At 49.6% G+C, this 6,000-nt stretch overlaps 1 long non-coding RNA gene across 1 annotated transcript; it reads left to right on the plus strand.

The window, feature by feature from the left end:
• Window positions 1-2,987: 2,987 nt before the first annotated feature.
• LOC138800548 (uncharacterized) lies at window positions 2,988-3,715 on the plus strand. The gene is made up of 4 exons (XR_011364475.1): window positions 2,988-3,047; window positions 3,117-3,178; window positions 3,398-3,472; window positions 3,551-3,715. It is a non-coding gene; the product is annotated as an uncharacterized lncRNA (long non-coding RNA).
• The last annotated feature ends 2,285 nt before the right edge of the window (window positions 3,716-6,000 follow it).

Consider the following 6,000-nt stretch of genomic DNA (forward strand, 5'->3'; position numbering starts at 1 on the left):
CTCCCTGTATATGACTGCCGGGTGTGTGGGGTCCGGGGGGTCTGTGTGTTATAGGGGGCCTCTCCCTGCATATGACTGCCGGGTGTGTGGGGGGTCCTGGGGGGGTCTGTGTGTTATAGGGGGCCTCTCCCTGTATATGACTGCCGGGTGTGTGGGGTCCGGGGGGTCGGTGTGTTATAGGGGGCCTCTCCCTGTATATGACTGCCGGGTGTGTGGGGGGTCCGGGGGTCTGTGTGTTATAGGGGGGCCTGTCCCTGTATATGACTGCTGGGTGTGGGGGGTCCGGGGGGGGGGTCTGTGTGTTATAGGGGGTCTCTCCCTGTATATGACTGCCGGGTGTGTGGGGTCCGGGGGGTCGGTGTGTTATAGGGGGCTCTCCCTGCATATGACTGCCGGGTGTGTGGGGGGTCCTGGGGGGGTCTGTGTGTTATAGGGGGCCTCTCCCTGTATATGACTGCCGGGTGTGTGGGGTCCGGGGGGTCGGTGTGTTATAGGGGGCCTCTCCCTGTATATGACTGCCGGGTGTGTGTGGGGTCCGGGGGGGGGTCTGTGTTATAGGGGGCTCTCCCTGTATATGACTGCCGGGTGTGTGGGGTCCGGGGGGGGTGTCTGTGTGTTATAGGGGGCCTCTCCCTGTATATGACTGCCGGGTGTGTGGGGGGTCCGGGGGGGGTGTCTGTGTGTTATAGGGGGCCTCTCCCTGTATATGACTGCCGGGTGTGTGGGGTCCGGAGGGGTCGGTGTGTTATAGGGGGCCTCTCCCTGTATATGACTGCCGGGTGTGTGGGGGGTCCGGGGGTCTGTGTGTTATAGGGGGTCTCTCCCTGTATATGACTGCCGGGTGTGTGGGGTCCGGGGGGTCTGTGTGTTATAGGGGGCCTCTCCCTGTATATGACTGCCGGGTGTGTGTGGGGTCCGGGGGGGTCGGTGTGTTATAGGGGGCCTCTCCCTGTATATGACTGCCGGGTGTGTGGGGGGTCCGGGGGTCTGTGTGTTATAGGGGGTCTCTCCCTGTATATGACTGCCGGGTGTGTGGGGTCCGGGGGGTCTGTGTTATAGGGGGCCTCTCCCTGTATATGACTGCCGGGTGTGTGGGGGGTCCGGGGGTCTGTGTGTTATAGGGGGCCTCTCCCTGTATATGACTGCCGGGTGTGTGGGGGGTCCGGGGGGTCGGTGTGTTATAGGGGGTCTCTCCCTGTATATGACTGCCGGGTGTGTGGGGTCCGGAGGGGTCGGTGTGTTATAGGGGGCCTCTCCCTGTATATGACTGCCGGGTGTGTGGGGGGTCCGGGGGATCTGTGTGTTATAGGGGGCCTCTCCCTGTATATGACTGCCGGGTGTGTGGGGGGTCCTGGGGGGGTCTGTGTGTTATAGGGGGCCTCTCCCTGTATATGACTGCCGGGTGTGTGTGGGGTCCTGGGGGGGTCTGTGTGTTATAGGGGGCCTCTCCCTGTATATGACTGCCGGGTGTGTGGGGGTCCTGGGGGTCTGTGTGTTATAGGGGGGCCTGTCCCTGTATATGACTGCCGGGTGTGTGGGGTCCGGAGGGGTCGGTGTGTTATAGGGGGCCTCTCCCTGTATATGACTGCCGGGTGTGTGGGGTCCGGGGGGTCTGTGTGTTATAGGGGGGCCTGTCCCTGTATATGACTGCCGGGTGTGGGGGGTCCGGGGGGTCTGTGTTATAGGGGGCCTCTCCCTGTATATGACTGCCGGGTGTGTGGGGGGTCCGGGGGGTCTGTGTGTTATAGGGGGCCTCTCCCTGTATATGACTGCCGGGTGTGTGTGGGGTCCGGGGGGTCTGTGTGTTATAGGGGGCCTCTCCCTGTATATGACTGCCGGGTGTGTGGGGTCCGGAGGGGTCGGTGTGTTATAGGGGGCCTCTCCCTGTATATGACTGCCGGGTGTGTGGGGTTGGGGGGGGGGTCTGTGTGTTATAGGGGGGGTCGGTGTGTTATAGGGGGTATACTTAGATATTGCACAGCTGTAGTACCTAAGGGGTTGTTGTTGTTTGTGCACCACATGGGTCTGTAGACCAATGAGAGTTCCATCCTCTTCTCACCTCTCATCTCTCTCTTTAGCTCTTCACACACGCACTCCTCACTCACTCATAGCACAGCTTAGGGTGGGTTCACACTGCGTTTATGAATTCCGCTAAACGTGCCCGTTGTCTTATCTAAAAGCGCATCCTGTAACGCACCCATAGACTCCAATTGTATTTTTGGACTCAGTTTGTGGCTCCACGCGTTCAGAATCCTATTTTTTTGCAGTATGGTCAAACGTACGGCACCACGCTATTTCATCCTCCAGCCAAAACGCATCCGTGAAAAAGCCCATAGACTCCAATTGCAGTCCTACAAAACGTATGGTATTCGTGGGGGGGGGGGGGGGGGGGGTGGATTGATGGATATGGCTGTGTGACATGTGGCATTATTGGGGGCCTGGTAGTCAATCACAGGCTGATTGGGGCCTACTGTGCCTAGAAATGGCAGCTGGCTGCATGGAGGCTACTGATTTTTTATTTTTGATGTTATTTTATATTTTTATTTTAATTTTTTTTAATATACAGCATGGATTCCAGTGCACAGGGTCCAGGACGGTTCCGACGCATTGTGAGTATTGTATATGTGTGTGTATATATATATATATATATATATATATACATATACAGAGAGATCTAGAGAGAGTTTGTATAGATATATATATATAGATATGTCTGTCTCTTTCTCCATCTCTCTGTCTGTGTATTTCTCTCTCTTTCTCTCTCATTCTGTGTATCTCTCTGTTTCTATACTCTCTGTCTGTCTATAACTATCAATATTTAATCTTTATATATGTATATATATATATACATATGTGTGTGTGTGTACATATATATATATATATATATATATATATATATATATATATTATTATTATTATTATTTTTTTCTAATTTCCCTCCAGTATAGAATTTACATTTTGATGCCATTTTTCATGTTCATTACTAGGTTGAGGCAACTGAAACCAGCAACTCAAGCTCAGCTTCTGACCACGACATAACAAATACGGTAGTTGACAATATTTTCTTGGATAGAGTTGTGCTCTTCATAAGTTAATGTGCTTTTCTATCTTTTCAGCCTATGGATGTGAGGGACACAATGAGTCAACGTTATCTTCACGGGATCACGCTGCTCGTCAGGTTGGTGCTTCTTGCTAAAATGCTTCTCTGTGAAGATTACTTGATATCAGTGTTTGCCAAATACTGACTGTTTTTCAGTAGAAAGCAAAGTCATGAATGGAATGGAAAAGGTTTCCCTCTACGAAATTGTCTACTTACGGCTTTGTCTTCTAATCTTTGGCAGATAATCTTATGTTTGAAGGGACCCAGTGTAATGTGTTGCTCTTTTTTATGTTTCAGACCAGAAACCGAGGGCAGCAAAATTCTCGCCAGAACAATGACAATGGACGTGAGAACATCACGGCACCTGTTGAGGTAACTATTGTGCATGAGAGCTGTTATAATATGGTAATATACTTTATGTACTCTACAGCTATATTCTTTTTATTACAGAGTCAATAGCGAGAGGAACAGGCTGAGCGTGAGCCATTTATCCTTAATGCAGAAGCACTAATCTATGCTGTTCAGGAACGACCTTCTTTATGGGACCAATCTGAGCCACAGCATGCTGACATTGTGCAAAACCGACGTTTGTGGGAGGAGATTTTTTCCGAAATTGTGCCAAATTGGGAAGTTCTTCCACAGAAACAGAAAAGAAAAATTGGTGAGTATTTACGCGTGTCAGGTCTGTGAACCTATTTGCACAATGTTTAAATGTTTCCAACAAGCAGCTGTGATACACATGGAGCTCTGTAGTCATCACAAGAGGTTTGTATTCTGATGCACAATACATTGAAAGTGGTAGCAAGTAATGTTGACGGAGAGCCATGTGGGGCTGGTCACGGCTCTCTTGTCCTCAGGCAGTGCAGGGATAATGGGTCTCTCTCATCCGTGCACTGCCTGGGAACAAGAAGGGAGCCATGAGCAGGCCCTTACTGGCCAGACTATTTGCCACCACTATCCATGCATTATGTTTGTGTGAAACATAGCAGCAGAAATTAACATTTTGTTTGGCTTGTAGGTAAAGATTTGCAGACACGTTGGCGGTCAATGCGTGATAGATATATTTGTGACCATAACGAAGAGTCTCGCATACCAAGTGGAAGTGGAGTATCAAAACGGCCCATCTATAGATATCGCAACCAATTACAATTTCTCCAAGGCGTTGTGGAGTTAAGGCAGTAAGTCGAGGATCCAGACTGGTTATGTCATATGTAAACAGTTTGACTTTGCTTGCATTCAGTCTGTATTTACAATCTGTCCATAGCATCCACAATGTCATGTGCAATGGATGAGAGAAAGGGGTTTTGTACTAGGCTAATGACACACACATGCAGGTGTGTCAATATGCTAGTCCCAACCTGTGTGTTTTGCCTCACCAGATTGATAAAGTGGTAAAATCATATATCCACTGTGCAGGACACCATCTCTGCTTCCGACAGATTGTGGAGATGGTCTGAAGGCAACCTAGTCAGAGTGGTTTCGTTAACTAAATCTCTATTTTCTTGCTTAGGACAAGTGGGAATGTACGTCTACCTGATGAGCATGTGCAACACCCTGACCCGTGGGGGCCACTCCGCAGTGTAGATGGTTGTGAGGGTGCAGGAACCGGGGCAGCTATAGGATAATGTGGTCACGGTGTAGGCACGAGGGTGATACAGCTGGAAACCGGGCTCCTGACCATGCGGGAATACTGGGCGTGCGATTCCTCGTTGTCCTTAGTCAGGGCACCAATGATCACACCAATGCCAAGGTTCAGAAACAACGGTAGTTGTATATTTATTGTAACGGTGGTAACTAGTAGTAACAGTCTCTCCGGATGCAACCGGGAATAAGGCAGAGTAATGGGTGATGCTGCAACAGGCTGTGATGATAGCGTGCTGAATGATGGGAGTAGTAGTGATACTGAAGATAAGATGCTGGGTGGAATGAGACTTGAATAAAATACTTGTTGTTGATGATTTGAGAAGATGATAAAGAGAGGAGCTGAAGAATGACTGAAGAATCGAGACCCAGATGAGAATCTTGAGACTTGAGACAGGAACACAGCCAGTGGACTGGAGCAGCAGAGCAAAACGCAGGCCTCTCTATTTAGCAGGGAGAGAGGACAAACCCACAACTTGTCTCCTGAAGGTGGAGGACAAGACTGAGGTAGCACAGGAAGTCATATGGTAACCCCAGCCAAAAGCTCGATGACCATTGGTGTTACCATGGAAGCAGGGCACAGTCACGTGACATCCAGCCATTGCATCATCACACCATTAGGCATATGCAGAGGAATATACATGAGAAGTACCATCCTTGAACACTAGGAGGCGACATAATACCATTAGACACTGATACCTGAATACACATGCAATAAATGACTGAAATGGCAGACCTGAATACTGCAGGGGTGACACAATACACGCAGTTTGCAGTGGACCATAGCTTTCCAGAACAGAACTGGTTATAATAAAAATATGAGCATAAGAAGGGCTGTTCTGGGACACTGCATACCTCCCTACTAGAAATGAGCCGACCTCGGCGAACCACAAGCTGAGGTAGATGTGGCCGAAGGAACATAGAGGACCAGGACAACAAGACAAGAGGAAGGAATGTTAGTGTGAGTGAATGTGTAGATGTGTGTTTCCCACGCTCAAGGCACAGGTGACAAGAGATATGAAGAATGAAAACCCTAGTGGCAGGACTTCACCTAGGGGTGCCTAACGTACTCTGGTTACAGGTAGTTAGTGCGTGGACCATCTGACATGGAAGTCAGGACTACTCAACTACTGGCGGGCGACCCTCAATATTCCAGCCAGTTTGACAGTAGGTTTCCAATGAAATGAGTTACCCTACTGGAAAGAAACCTGTGAAGACCTGTGTACTGCCTTGGGTGTCTGTGTGAAGTGTCTTGGACA

The sequence above is a fragment of the Dendropsophus ebraccatus genome, chromosome 9 (assembly GCF_027789765.1).
Source record: "Dendropsophus ebraccatus isolate aDenEbr1 chromosome 9, aDenEbr1.pat, whole genome shotgun sequence".
Taxonomy (NCBI): domain Eukaryota; kingdom Metazoa; phylum Chordata; class Amphibia; order Anura; family Hylidae; genus Dendropsophus; species Dendropsophus ebraccatus.